The sequence below is a fragment of the Leptodactylus fuscus genome, chromosome 7, assembly GCF_031893055.1.
Source record: "Leptodactylus fuscus isolate aLepFus1 chromosome 7, aLepFus1.hap2, whole genome shotgun sequence".
NCBI lineage: Eukaryota > Metazoa > Chordata > Amphibia > Anura > Leptodactylidae > Leptodactylus > Leptodactylus fuscus.
In genome coordinates, this window is record NC_134271.1 from 77,548,750 (window position 1) to 77,563,743 (window position 14,994).

A 14,994-nucleotide genomic window follows, 5' to 3' on the forward strand; every position below is an offset into this window, starting at 1 on the left:
TTTCACAGGTGGGAGCTACTGAAAGATCCAGCACTATCGCTGTCGAATTACCTGAACCTTATAAGGAATTTAAAGATGTTTGTGACAAAAGGAATGCCGACCAGCTACCCCCTCACCGCACGTATGATTGTCCTATTGAACTTTTACCAGGCGCATCCATACCTTATGGACGCATCTATCCACTTGCAGAGATGGAGCTGAAGGTCCTGGATGAGTACATCAAAGAAAATCTGGCCAAAGGATTTATACGGCATTCCACTTCTCCGGCAGGAGCACCTATATTCTTTGTACCAAAGAAAGATGGCACATTACGTCCTTGTATTGACTACAGAGAACTAAATCAAATAACCGTTAAAAATCGTTATCCTCTTCCGCTTATTCCAGAGTTACTCGAGAGATTACGGTCAGCAAAGATCTTTACTAAGTTGGATCTACGAGGGGCATACAATCTTGTCCGTATACGACCTGGGGACGAGTGGAAGACAGCATTCCGAACACGCTACGGCTATTTTGAATCCCTTGTTATGCCTTTTGGACTTTGCAATGCCCCAGCAACTTTTCAACATTTTATTAATGATGTCTTCCGAGATCTGCTGGATCAATTTGTGGTGGCGTATTTGGATGACATATTAATATACTCTGAGAACCTTGAAGAACATCGTAAGCAGGTTACCATGGTTTTGAGCCGTCTAAGAGAGAACCAACTATATATTAAACTGGAAAAATGTGAATTTGAAAAGACAGAAATTCAGTTTTTGGGGTACATCATTTCTACAGAAGGATTGCGCATGGACCCTAGTAAGATCCAAGCTATTTTAGACTGGCCTTCTCCCAAGAATGTCAAGGAGATCCAAAGATTTGTCGGCTTTGCAAACTTCTACCGCAAATTTATTAGGAATTTCTCAAAAGTTATTAGTCCGATAACAAAATTAACCCAGAAAGGGATTCCTTTTAAATGGTCTTCAAGTGCCGACGAAGCATTTAACCAATTAAAGACACTTTTTACTTCTGCTCCTATCTTAGTTCATCCTAATCCAGACCTCCCATTTATAGTTGAAGTGGATGCTTCAGATTCAGCAGTAGGAGCGGTGTTGTCCCAAAGAGTTGGAGATAAACAGTTGCTTCATCCTTGTGCTTTTTTTTCTTGCCTGATGTCTCCTCCAGAAAGAAATTATGACATTGGGAATAAAGAATTACTTGCAATTAAGAAAGCATTCACAGAATGGAGGCATCTTCTTGAAGGAGCATCTCATGTGGTTCAGGTTCTTACAGATCACCGAAATCTAGAATTTATTAGATCAGCCAAGAGACTTTCTGGTAGACAGGCTAGATGGTCTTTATTTTTTTCAAGATTTAATTTCATTATTTCCTACAGACCGGGATCCCGCAATGGAAAAGCAGACGCCCTATCCCGGATGTGTTCTGACATAACACAAGATGACACATCCGAAACCACCATCTTACCTGCTAAGAATTTTGTAGGGGCAATCATTTCCAAGGATATACTTCAGAAGATCAAAGAAGGTTATAATGGAGATTCCTTCCTTAATCATCCCCCCACAGATATTGATTTGGTGTTTAGAGATGGGGTTTGGACTCTTGATCAGTGTGTATATGTTCCTGAGACTACTCGATTGGAAATTCTGCGCCTTGTTCACGACTCTAAACCCGCAGGTCACATGGGAGTCGAAAAGACCAAAGAACTTTTGTCTCGTTCATTTTGGTGGCCCAAATATCAAGTGGATGTAAAGAAGTATGTTTCTTCCTGTCAAACCTGTGCTAGGAATAAGACTCCTCGATCCTCACCAGTGGGATTACTTCAACCCCTTCCTATTCCATCTCGTCCTTGGGGTTCTGTTTCCATGGATTTTATTGTTGAACTACCATCTTCAAGAGATATGCGTACAATTCTGGTAGTGGTAGACCGTCTGACCAAAATGGCTCATTTTATACCAACAAAGGGGGTACCCTCTGCTGAAGAGACTGCAGAATTAGTCATCCGAGAAGTTTTCCGCCTACATGGCATACCCGACAATGTAGTTTCTGACCGTGGGGTACAATTTACCTCAAAGTTCTGGAAGAGTTTTTGTGCCACTCTAGGGATGGAAGTAAACTTATCTTCTGCCTTTCATCCACAATCTAATGGGCAAACTGAGCGCACTAACCAAACCCTTGAACAGTATTTGCGGTGTTACACAAGTTATCTCCAGGATGACTGGGTTAATTTCCTTCCTACAGCGGAATTTGCTTATAACAACTCCCAGCATTCTTCTACATCTCAGAGTCCATTTTTTGCCAATATGGGTTTCCATCCTACATTCATTCCCAACCTTCCAATTTCTTCTTCAGTTCCTGCTGTCTCCGACAGACTGTCTACTTTGAAGCAAGTTCAAGAAAAATTGACAAACGCTCTGCATGAAGCCCAAGATCGCTATAAGAAGACTGCTGATAGACATCGCAAGTCTTTTCCTTCCTTTGGTATAGGAGATAAGGTATGGCTCTCTACAAGAAATTTGAAGCTCAAGGTACCTTCAGCCAAGCTAGGTCAGAAATTTATTGGACCTTTTGAGATTGTGGCTCAAATTAATCCTGTAGCATTTCGTTTAAAACTCCCAGAATCTATGCGGATTCACCCTGTTTTTCATTCCTCTCTTCTCAAGCCTTTTGTGGAAAATCCATTCCCGGGACGTAACTTGCCTCCACCTGACCCAGTTATTGTTGAGGGAGAAGAGGAATATCTAGTAGAGGCTATTTTGGATTCTCGTATTCATCGAAATCAGTTACAGTACTTGATAAAGTGGCAAGGGTATGGTCCTGAAGACAATTCATGGGAACCCGTAAACAACATCCATGCTCCACAACTGGTAAGAGAATTTCATCAGCGCTATCCAGAAAAGCCAAGCCAAGTACCGTCCAGAGGACGCTCCTGGAGAAGGGGGAGTAATGTCACGAACTGAACTCACTGGGTCTTGAACCCATGACTTCCTGACTATGTTCTGTGGCCTTAACCATTGCACTATTTGGAAACCTTTTTTGTTCTGTGCTTTACCTTGTCTGGTCTCTTCTGTTGGAGTAATTGGTTTATTAAGATCACCTGTTCTGTGGCCAATCACAGTTTAGCCCGTCCTATATGAACTCACAGCTCACTCCATCCTGTGCCTGATTATTCTGGCTGTCTGCTTCCTGTTGCCCTGAACCTCACCACTGCCTTGCTGCTCTTGTGTACCGAACTTTGCTAACGCCTGACTACGATTGATCTGCTCTTCCTGTGTACCGAACCTTGCTAACGCCTGACTACGATTGATCTGCTCCTACCGTGTACCGAACCTTGCTAACGCCTGACTACGATTGATCTGCTCCTCCTGTGTACCGAACCTTGCTAACGCCTGGCTACGATTGATCTGCTCCTACCGTGTACCGAACCCTGCTAACGTCTGACCACGGTTTCTTCTACTTCTGAGGTACTTATCCTTCATTTATTACTATTTAAGTACTGTACCATTTGCCCCACCAATTGGACTCCAAATCTGATAACTAGCATCGTTACACTTCGACAGGGTCAACTGGCGGTTCATGGAAGAGACCCTGTTACATATTGGTCTTGGAAATTGCATGATGAGTTGGATCATGGCTCTATACTCTCTCCCTACAGCGATGGTTAGGGTGAACGGTTTATTGTCCCAGTCCTTCCCTATCCGAAATGGCACTAGGCAAGGATGCCCCCTCTCGCCTCTCATTTTCGTCCTGACTCTTGAACCCTTCCTCCGCCAGGTTCGAGCCGACCCGAACATCTCAGGCGCTGCTCATTCTTCCTGTTTATACAAAGTGGCGGCTTATGCAGACGACTTGCTATTTTTTCTCTCCTCCCCTCATGTTTCTCTTCCAGCTCTGATGTCTGCCTTTCAGGTTTACTCGACCCTTTCGAATTTTAAAATCAACTTTTCGAAGTCGGAAGCCCTTAATGTGACCCTTTCCTCCTCGGCGGCCACCTCCTTGAGTCAATCTTTCCCTTTTCCTTGGGCCCCCACTTCTCTCAAATATTTGGGGGTTTATCTTACTTAAGATCTCTTTCGTTGCAACTTCCCCCCACTTCTGGCGTCTATCAGGGCTGATTGTACTCGATGGTCCGCTGGAGCCTTTACTTGGTTCGGGAGATGCGCGATTTTTAAAATGAACATTCTCCCTCGTCTTCTCTCCTTGATGCAGGCGCTTCCCATTCACATCCCTCTGTCTTTTCTTAGATCCCTCACTTCCGTCCAACTGAAGTTCATATGGTCGGGCAGACCCGCCCGAGTGAGCAAGGCTTTTTTCTTTCGTCCCAAGAGTTGCGGTGGTTTGTCGCTTCCGGACCTGAAGTCCTATTACTTGGCTACCCACCTGACTCGTGTCGTGGACTGGTGTAGGCATGCTGTTTCTAAACCTTGGGTCTACATCGAACAGGCATTCTCTCCGATCCCTTTGCAGGTTGCCCCATGGTTGGACTCCTCCTCATTGTCATCTCTCTTTTCTCACCCTACCCTTGGTCCCACGCTTCGGATTTGCTCCAGGGGCCTTGTTCGCTCCACTCTCCTCCCTAAGGATTCCGCTCTTTTTCCAGTGCTGGGCAATCCTGCCTTTCCACCTGGAATGTTTGACCGAGTTTTTCGTAATTGGCGCCGTCATGGGATTTTCCGTGCCTGTCACTTCCAGGACGCTGGGGGATGGACTACACTTCTGAATTCCCAGGCCCCTCCTGAGCTGCCCCCTTTGGATACTTGGCGGGGGATGCAACTTCGTCACTTTTTACATTCTCTCCCTGCTCCTGCAGAGTTCCGCGTCGAACCTACCCCCTTGGAGAAGATTTGTGTTGGTGCTGGCCCCCTTCGCCACTCCCTCTCGCTCACTTACCGGATCCTGGTTGAACCTCCGGAGGACTTTGTTCCACCGTTCTTGTTGAAATGGAAATCTGACTTATCCCTTTCCCTCTCTCAGGAGCAGCGTAGGTGCATTTTTCGCCTTTCTCATACTGCTTCCATCAGCTCTCGCCACCAGGAGGCCAGCTACAAAATCTTGTCCCGATGGTATAGAGTTCCTACAAGACTCCATGCTATGTTTCCTCAGGTCTCCCCATTATGTTGGCGCTGTGGCGACGAGGAAGGCACGCTGCTACACATTTTTTGGTCCTGTCCTGCCCTTTCGTCCTTCTGGGAGGGGGTCAAGCGGATAACCCTCCAGCTTACTGAAACTTCTCACCATTTGGGCCCTGCCCTGTTCCTCCTTAATCATTGTGAGTCTTCTGTAAATGTCTTTAAGCGTTCCCTACTTAGATTCCTGATCCTCGCTGCCCGGGCTTGTATCCCCCTTTTTTGGAAACGAGTGGATCCTCCTCCTCTCTCCCTCTGGATTTCGAAGGTCACCGAGATAATGCGCATGGAAAATCTCACGTCTTTCCTGCATGGCACGACTGAGGCGTACATCAAAACCTGGTTCTACTGGTTCAGGTTTCAACAGTCTGCAGAGTACCGGATGCTTCTGGGCTCTGACTCCTCCTCTGATTGATACTCTTGTTGTTCGTCTCAGGTATTTGACCAGTGGTTACTCCCAAGCCCTTCCTAACTGGCTGTGGTATGGATGACCTGACGAGCGCTCTCACTGGTTTCCTGACTGCTCACACTCACCCCTACCTACCCTTTCACCCCCCACATTTAGTCCTCTCCCCCACTCATCTGTCCCACTAACCCCTCCCTCCTCCTCCCCCCCCTTTTTCCTTTTTCTTTTTTTTTTCTATGTTGCTTTCTTTGTCTTTAATTTTTTTTTTTTTTTATTCTTCTATGATTGTATTTTGTGTTGCACTGTGTGCTTTTTCTGTTCGCAGGGCGGGTGTTCGCCTTGTAACTTGTATTTGTTTTTTCTTTTCTTATTGTTTAAAAAAAATTTCAATAAAAAATTTGAGTTATAAAAAAAAAAAAAAAAAAGAGATAGGAGGATAATTCAATTTGGATGTGTTGTTCAAGAAGTTTTAAGGCATACGGAAGCAGTGAAATAGGATGATAGTTGGATGGAGAAGACAGGTTTGTAACTGATTTTTTAAGGGAGTGTGTGACAGTAGTTTATTTAACCCCCTTCAGAATATCCACCGTAATAGTACAGCGGATGTCGGGTATTTAAGTATGGCAGCCACTCAGGAGCTGAGCAGCTGTCATAGATGCTGGGTCTCTGCTGTATTAGACCTGGCACTAATGCAGCCTGCAATAAAAGTACTGTTATTATGCAATACATTAACATTGTAATGCAATGTAATATTTTGCATTAATGGTCAGACTTCCTGGAGTTTCAAGACCCCTAGGATCTAATAGGTGCAATAAAAAAAAAAAGTAAAAAAAAAATATATGCTGTAGTGCTGAACTGCTGTATTTTTACAATTTTGTCTCTGATAAAAAATTTAAAAAAATGATCAAAGCAATAGACATTCTCCAAAATGGTATAAGGTACACCTAGCCCTGTAAAAAGAGATGCCCTATGCATCCCTGTACACAGAAATATAAAAAAGCTATGGGTGTTAGAATATAGTGACTTTTTTTGCAAAGTTTTAGATTTTTGTGAACAGGTTAAAATCTAAATAAAAGTACCGTACTAATGCATCTCAATAAATTAGAATATCATCAAATGGACTGTTGCTCAGTGGTCAAAAGTGTTTTCAGATGAAAGTAAAATTTTCATTTCATTTGGAAGATCCCAAAGTCTGAAGGAGAAGTGAAGAAGCTGTACACAATCCAAGCCTCTTGAGGTCTAGTGTGAAGTTTCCACAATCACTGATAGTTTGGGGAGCCATGTCATCTGCTGGTGTAGGTCCACTGTGTTTTATCAAGACCAAAGTCAGCGCAGCCGTCTACCAGGAAATTCTAGAGCACTTCATGCTTCCCTCTGCCGACAAGCTTTTTGGAGATGGAAATTTATTTTTCTAACAGGACTTTTCATCAGTCGACACTGCCAAAAGTACCAAGACCTGGATTAACAACCAGGGGCATAACTACCGGGGTAGCAGCTGCCGCAGGGCCTGGGACATTAGGGGCCCAGCGACAGCCGCTACCACTGCGTTTTTTTTTCTTAATAGGCCGTTACCAACTGGAGTTACTCACCGATCCTGGCAGTGGCTGGGATCAGTAAGTGACGCCATGGGCCCCACAAACACTTTTATTATACTCGAGGGCCTTTTCAGACCCCCGAGTATAATGATCGGAGGCCCAGGAGAGGTAAGGGAAGGCGTTTATCTCAATACTCTCTAATAAGCACCTTTTTAAAGGGTGCTGGGAGGTTGAGACCAGCAGTCACTGCTCCCGTCCACAAATGGGACCTCATTACGGTCCTGTCAGCACTATGTGAAGAGCTTTTTGAGCCTCTAGAAGAGACAGAACTGAAGTTCCTCACCTTTAAAACAGCTTTCCTCCTGACCATAACATCGGCCAAGAGGTTAGGTGAGTTACAGGCATTCTCCTCTGAAGAACCTTACACCATTTTCTTCGAGGATAGAGTCCAGCTCAGGTACCTCCCTGGATTTAGGCCTAAGGTACCTTACATTTCCAACTTGGAACAGTTGGTTACATTACCGGTATTCCACCCATCTCCTTCCTCGGCAGAAGAAATCAGATTCCATACCTTGGATCTGTCGAGATGTCTGAGGATCTATATAGAGCGCACTCGCTCCTTCAGAAGAGCAGAAAACCTGCTCTTCAATTTCGTAGGAAGGCAGAAGGGCCTTAAGCCCTCTAAACCCACCATATCCAGGTGGGTGAAGGAGGCTATTAAAACTTTTTTCATCCTAAGGTCTGCCTCCACCTGCCTTCCTGAAGGCGCATTCTACGAGGTCAGTGGCGATCTCATCGGCTGAGAAGTGGACTTTGCCCCTAGAGCAGATCTGCTCTGCAGCTGCATGGTCCTCAGACTCCACTTTTGTTAAACACTACAGATTAAGTAGCCATTCTGCAGAAGCCTCTGCCTTGGGGCGTGCAGTACTAAGTTTGGTTGAGCGACAAAACCCGCCCTAGGGGATTACTTGATATCTCCCTGTATTGTGCCACTGGTGGGACGACAGGGAATGGATGATTATGTAGATAATCTGTTTTCCCATAGTCCCAACAGCGGCACAAGGCTTCCCTCGCTATGTTTGCAATAAGGATTGTAAAAAAAAAAAAAAAAAAAAACTTTAACAAAAATGTACATGTATATACATATGTATAAAGCTGTCTGTATATTATACTCTTGTACTAACACGCAGGGGCAGGATCTCTGTGCCTTCTTATAGGGGCCAGCCATGTGTAAATAATTTGGCTAATTAAAAATTCCGCCTGTCCTGCCAGCACACAGGGACAGAAAATACCCCGTACTGTGCCGCTGTTGGGACTAAGGGAAAAGAGATTATCTACATGATCATCCATTCTAATGACTGAATATAATGTATGTGTTCCACTTTTTCAATTGAATTACTAAAAAAAAAGTAACTTTTTGATGATATTCTAATTTATTGAGATGCACTAACATTTGGTATCACATAGAATACAAGTAATGTCATTTTGGCTGCACAACGATCGCCATAAAGACACAGCCTGTAAGAAAGTCGCAGAGTGGTGAGGTGGGATTTTGAAATTAGGGTGGAGAGCTTATCATTTGTGATGGTAGAAAAGCAGGTAAAGGATGAAAAGCACCAAACAGTTGGGTAGAGCGGTTTTGGGGTGTGTAGGTTGTGGCTTTCTCTGATGGTGTCAGTTTTATTTTGGAAGTAAAAGGTAAAGTTTTTGGCTGACATAGGTGATGTCAAGGGGTGAATCGGAGGACTGACAAGGGAGTTGAAGTTATTAAATAACAGTTTAGGGTTGTGGGCTAGGGAAGATATGAATGTGGTGAAATAGATTAAATTTACCTTATGAAATTTGCATTTCCTGGAGTCTGGAGGCAGTATACACGGGATATTATTCCCCTAGATACAAATAGAAGAGACAGGTTAACAAGCAATAATCATTAATTAAACAATTAAGGCCCTCCTATAAGAGGAACCCCGCCCTACTCAGCCTCAGTATGGTACCCAAGCAATAAGCAACAAATAGGGTGGACAAGTTGTACTGCCTCCGGACTCTAGGAAATGCAAATTTCATAAGGTAAATTTCATCTTTCCTGTTCCTAGGAACTTACAAAGCAATACTACTTGGGTGGGAAATTATTGTTGCCTCCTTAAACACTACCTGACCGAAGGGCAACCCCTCAGAGGCCATTATGTCCCATCTGTAGTGTTTAGAAAAAATGTAGTAATGGATGACCATGTTGCTTTGTATATTTTGGTGCAACAGCACCAAGGCCAAACTCTGCCCTGATGTTGAAATGGATGGGGTACAGTGCGCCCCCACAGATTGTGTGAAGGTTGTTCTGAGATGTCATAGCAGATCCTAATGGAGTCGTTGATTCATCTTCCTAGTGTTGATCTGCTGGTTTTGCAGCATTTGACGCTGCCAAAAAACTAACGAAACACGGATTCTGATTCCCAACTGTTTAAAAAAAAAAAATAAAAAAATCAACAACTTGTAAATAAGACCGTATGGATCTTCTTGCATTCATTGTATGTAAAATTTATTTATTTTTGATCATTTCCAGGATGAGACCTGAACACGGGTAAGGTTCTTTCCTGACTGATGTCAGAAGAAACTTCTGGAATAAATTCTGGTGATGTTCTCATGGTCACAGATCTCTGATTCGTAGATCTGGATTTCTAGACGAGAGAACTTGACATTCGCTAATCCTCTGGGCTAGTGTAGTTACAACCACAACAAGGTTTTTAATAAGATAGCTTTCAAGCTTGCTTGAAGAATGGGCTCACATGGGTTACCCCTTATGACTTTCCGGACCAGTGGTCAATGACATGCTGGCATTGGCTTATGTACTACTGGATTGATATTTATGATTGCCTTAAAGAATCTCCTCATGAGACAACTGGAAACGCAGACTGTAGTTGTGCATTGATGGCTGTGACATGGACCTTCAGAGTGTTATATTCTAGGTCTTCTTGTAGCAGTTGAAGGACAGACGGAATGACTTCTGGAGTTGTGTAACCAGAGAAGCACCAAAATTTATAGATATTTTTTTTTTACTGTAATTTTTATTGTAAGGATTTTTGTAAAATACAGTACAACACAAGAGTTGAAAACATAAAAATCAAGGACGTGAAGCAATGCACATACCGTCAAATAGACTGGGAATGTATACACATCACAAAAACCTTAGAGTGGAAATGAGGAGGTGGGGGAGGAAGGGAAGAGGAAGGAGTCAGAGACCATTCAAGATACAGTATGCGTCCCAAGATGACCATATAGCCTGGAACGCCTCAACAGTATGGTTAAGTGTGGCCGTCAAGTTCTCCATACTACGGACATCCTTAACTCGGGCTACAAGATCAGAACCAGAGGGAGGAGAGGCACTCTTCCATCAGAGAGCGATGAGAGTTTTGGCTGCGGTACAGAGATAAAGAAACAATTTAGAGGTGTGCTTACCCAGATGAGCAGGGGGAGATTGAGGAGATAGATGAGGGGGTCTAAAGGGACTCCTTGAATAAATAGAGTGTCTAAGGGATTTGATCTCCAGCCAGAAAGGGCGGATCCCTGGACAGTCCCAAAAAATATGATACAGAGTACCAACTCCTGTCCGGCAACTCCAACACTGGGAAGAGATGTTAGGGTTAAGAGAGTGGAGCAAGGCTGGGGTATGGTACCAGTGCATAAGTAGCTTGTACTGGGTCTCCCGGAACATAACACAGGTGGGTGATTTTGCTGCACGGGACCAGATAATTTGCCATTGGTTCGGGGAGATATGCCTGTTCAAGGCCCCAGACCACTTCTCCATATATTTATGCTATATGGGGCCCTGCCGTCCAGAGGAGGAGAGGATACCATAAATGCCAGAGATAAGGCCTGCAGTAGAGGTGCCCGCACGGCATAGTTTTTCAAAGACAGTCGGTGGGGACACCTTTAGAGAGCCGAACTGGGTAAAAACAAAATGGACAATCTGCTGGTAATGCAACCATTCAGTGGCAGGTAGATGTAGTTCTGACACAAAATACTCAAAGGGCCTGAGCACCAACATCAGTGGGTCTATTAAGTCAGCGACACGGAAAAGGCCTAGCCTACTGCATGCAAAATTTATAGATATTTAAACTCTATTTCATTACATCAATTAGATCACTGGACTAGTTTATTACCTGATCACCGCTACCGGGTTTCCTTTTGGCTACAGGAACCAAGACCTCTTGGTTTTTGTGTTGTGTCATGGCACCAGTGTGTCTGAGAATGACCCATCTTCTAGGTAGACTCCTTGAAAAGTTCTAGATTCAAACCCTCATTCTTCTGGGTTTAAGACTTTTGACAGTTGTTGACTCCTGACACTGCTCTTGGCTGCAGCTTATCTCAGTTAATTGGAGATTGCTGATAAAGACAGGTCTGTTATCTCTCTATGTAAACACCCTTGAATCCATTGTATACACACATTTGCTTATTATCTGATCTGCTCCAGGCAGTGTGGTAACATACTGGATGGGAAAACGCCTTTAATCCAAATTGTCAGTTTGCCAATTTTAAACATGTCGGGAAAAATAAAATCTAATTTGTCTCAAAATTCTAAAACAATGAGAGCTATAAAGGTAGGCAAAAGTCAGCAGAGTTCTCCTGAATCGGAGCTGAGGGGGATCATCGAAGCCAACAACACACTCATTATATAGCGTCCCAGTGAGCTGCTGAGATACCGAAACAATCACAGGCACGGTGCAAGGAACCAGTTCAGCAGCAGTGCAGCTTGAGAGCTGCCGAAACGCCGCAGCAGGTGAACTATTGACGGCAGCAATTTGCTGAATATAGGCGGATCATCGACGCCAACAACATGCAGACACAAAGTCGCAGGCAGAAGCTAGTTTTAAATATATCCTTTAGTATATACCATTCAGAAATGGAGTCATACACATCATATATATTCTTCAGTATATACCATTAAAAATAGACTCACACATGCTATGTGCTATTCAGTAATAGGCTGACACATGCTGTATGCAAAAAAAAAAGAGCCTTTAAATGCGACATAGAATGCACACAATTAGTTATTAGACTTTGTTCAGACAGTATTTTGTCATAAACTATATCACAAGGTATTGCATATATAAACAAAGCATTGCAAAAAAAAAAAAAAAAAAAAACACAGTAAGGGTCTCTCTGCCTTTACCATAGCAGACTAACAGGGTTGGTCAGACCTCAGCCTTGACATTACTCACTGCGCCCATGCCAAACTTTACTGAAGTTCCACTAGACAACGTTCCTTCCTTGTTCCTTGTGCAGAACGTTTTGCCAGAATCCAAGATGGTGTAGGCTTCACATGAGGTTAGCATTTCAAAGCTTCTGGGCTTCCTCATTTGGCAATTTTCCTCAAACAGAATCGTCTACCTAAGCAGCATACGGCGGGATAGCAAGCAAAGCTGGAATACTACTGCCTGAAGTAGCCTTGCCCCATCCAGTAGCATACCTCCCAACTTTCAAAGAACAGAAAGAGAGATGCAGAAGAGTTGAATTCGGAACATACCTCCCGCCGACTGGGACTGCAGGACACGACCCACAATCCAGGATGGTTGACAGGATACACACAGGCTTACTCTGGCTGGGCTTTTTCTTCACAGTGAGGAAGCTTCATATAAACAAAAGAGAAAAAGATTCCTGCTCTTGTAAAGTGCTTAAAGAAAAATAAAAATATTGAGGTTAAGTAGGGCGGCGCTCCTCTTATAGGAGTTGTTAATTGTTTAATTACAACTCTCAACAACAAAAACCTTTTTGTCTGCGACTGAACAAAACCAAATTGTCCTATACTAAATCGAGTGTGCAGATACCAAATTCAAAGTCAGAATTGTTGTAACATGTCAGGAAATTTTGCTATACATAAGTATGCCAAAATGAATTAAGCACTTGGAAAGCGTTCAATCATTTTGAACAGAACGAGTTTTACTCCAACAATTACCTGATCTACATTAAAGATTTCCTAGTAAACAGTGTATGAAAATGTAATGGAATAACAAGATTTCAAAAAGTCTTGTTTTTCAGTTTAAAAGTCTTAGTAGCGGCTCAGCGTGGCGGTCGTATTGGTGAGCATCTGATCTGCACGTGGTGCTATATACTTATGTACATGAGTCTGTCTTGTGTGTTTTCCCATATAATGTAATGTGTGTGTCTCTCTATATTTGTATTGCTTTGTCTATGCCTATTACCAATGTGGGTTTTTGAACATTGTCGAAATTTCATGTATGAATATCAGCATATAAGTGCTTGGCTTGCATGTTGCATGTTGTTTGACATAATGGAATAGTCATGTCGCAATATGAGTTATAATACTATTATTACATACACGCCGTTGCTATTTATACTTCAACTTTCATACTTTATTCTTTTGTGCATTTTTTTGCAGCCGGTGTATCTGTTTTAGCCATAGTGAGACCACATGTGGATTGTATATTGATTATTCCACACTGACATTTGCATGCATGATATGAACTATGATGCAATGCACATAGAATTACCGTATATACCGTATATACTCGAGTATAAGCCAAATTTTTCAGCCCAGTTTTTGTGCTGAAAAAGCCCCCCTCGGCTTATACTCGAGTTTTTTTTTAGGAGGGGGGTCTATGACCAGCCACAATATCAATGTATAGAATCTCCCATAAAATAGTGCAAAAAAAAAAAAAAAAAGATAAAAAAGAGTTCTAAATCACTCTCACTTTCCTTAGAATACATACAAAAGTAGAAAATGACTGTGAAACACATACACATTAGGTATCCCTGTATCTGAAAGTGCCCAGTCTACTGAATATAAGGTATCTGCAGTGCTCCTGTTCCGTCGGGAAGGGGTTAATAGAGCATTGCAGATCCCCTATATTCAGTCAGACTGAATTCCAAGTAGGGGAAGAAAAAACAGTCCTCAAGCTCAGGGAAGGGGCAGACAGACAACCAAAACACCCCCTCCCCTTCCCCAGCATCTACTGCACCCAAAGACTCCGACCATTTTAATTTTTGAAATTTTCCAGCAGCTGCTGCATTTCCCCCCTAGGCTTATACTCGAGTCAATAAGTTTTCCCAGTTTTTTGTGGTAAAATTAGGGGGGTCGGCTTATATTCGGGTCGGCTTATACTCGAGTATATACGGTATATGTACTGGTGCTACACTGTGATCTCCACTTCAATAATAATGTGTGTTTTTCATTAATTTTATATGTATCTTGTTTCCTCTCCTTTTTAGTATGTAATAATTTTTTTTTTTTTTTTTACTTAATTATCCTGTTTTGGTGATATTGGTTTATTCTTATACGGATACCAGATAGGCTCATATGTATAAATTTTGGGAGGTATCATGTATGGTATATATTCTAGTGTGGAGGTTTTGTAGGTTTATTAAAAGTCTTAGGGAGCCTTCACACGGAGTTTACGCTCCGCTCATTCTGAACGTAAACTCGTTCAGCGTTAAAACAGATCCCATTGACTTCTATGGGTGCCAGCATTCGCGTGCTCCCCATTGTAATCAATGGGAGGCTTTTTTTACCTATTGCTTTCAATGTGATACTTGCACGCGTATCGCATTCAAAACTATAGGTAAAAAAGCCTCCCATTGATTTCAATGGGTAGCGCGTATGCCGGCACCCATAGAAGTCAATGGGATCTGTTTTAACGCTGAACGAGTTTACGTTCAGAATGAGCGGAGCGTAACCTCCGTGTGAAGGTTCCCTTGGTTGAGCAAGGCCCAGACTGTTAAAAGTGCTTTAGGCATCTGCTTTTGTGTTTGTGAACAGTCATATTTACTCGTTGCAAAAACCATCAGTTGTCTCTCATCATGTTGGGATTCCAGCTGCCTTGATATCTGTTCTCCATTGTAGAAATATCTTTCCCTGTCGTCCTTACCAGCGGCACAATGTGGGGTATTTCGTGCCCCTGTGTGCTGGTAGGACAGGCGG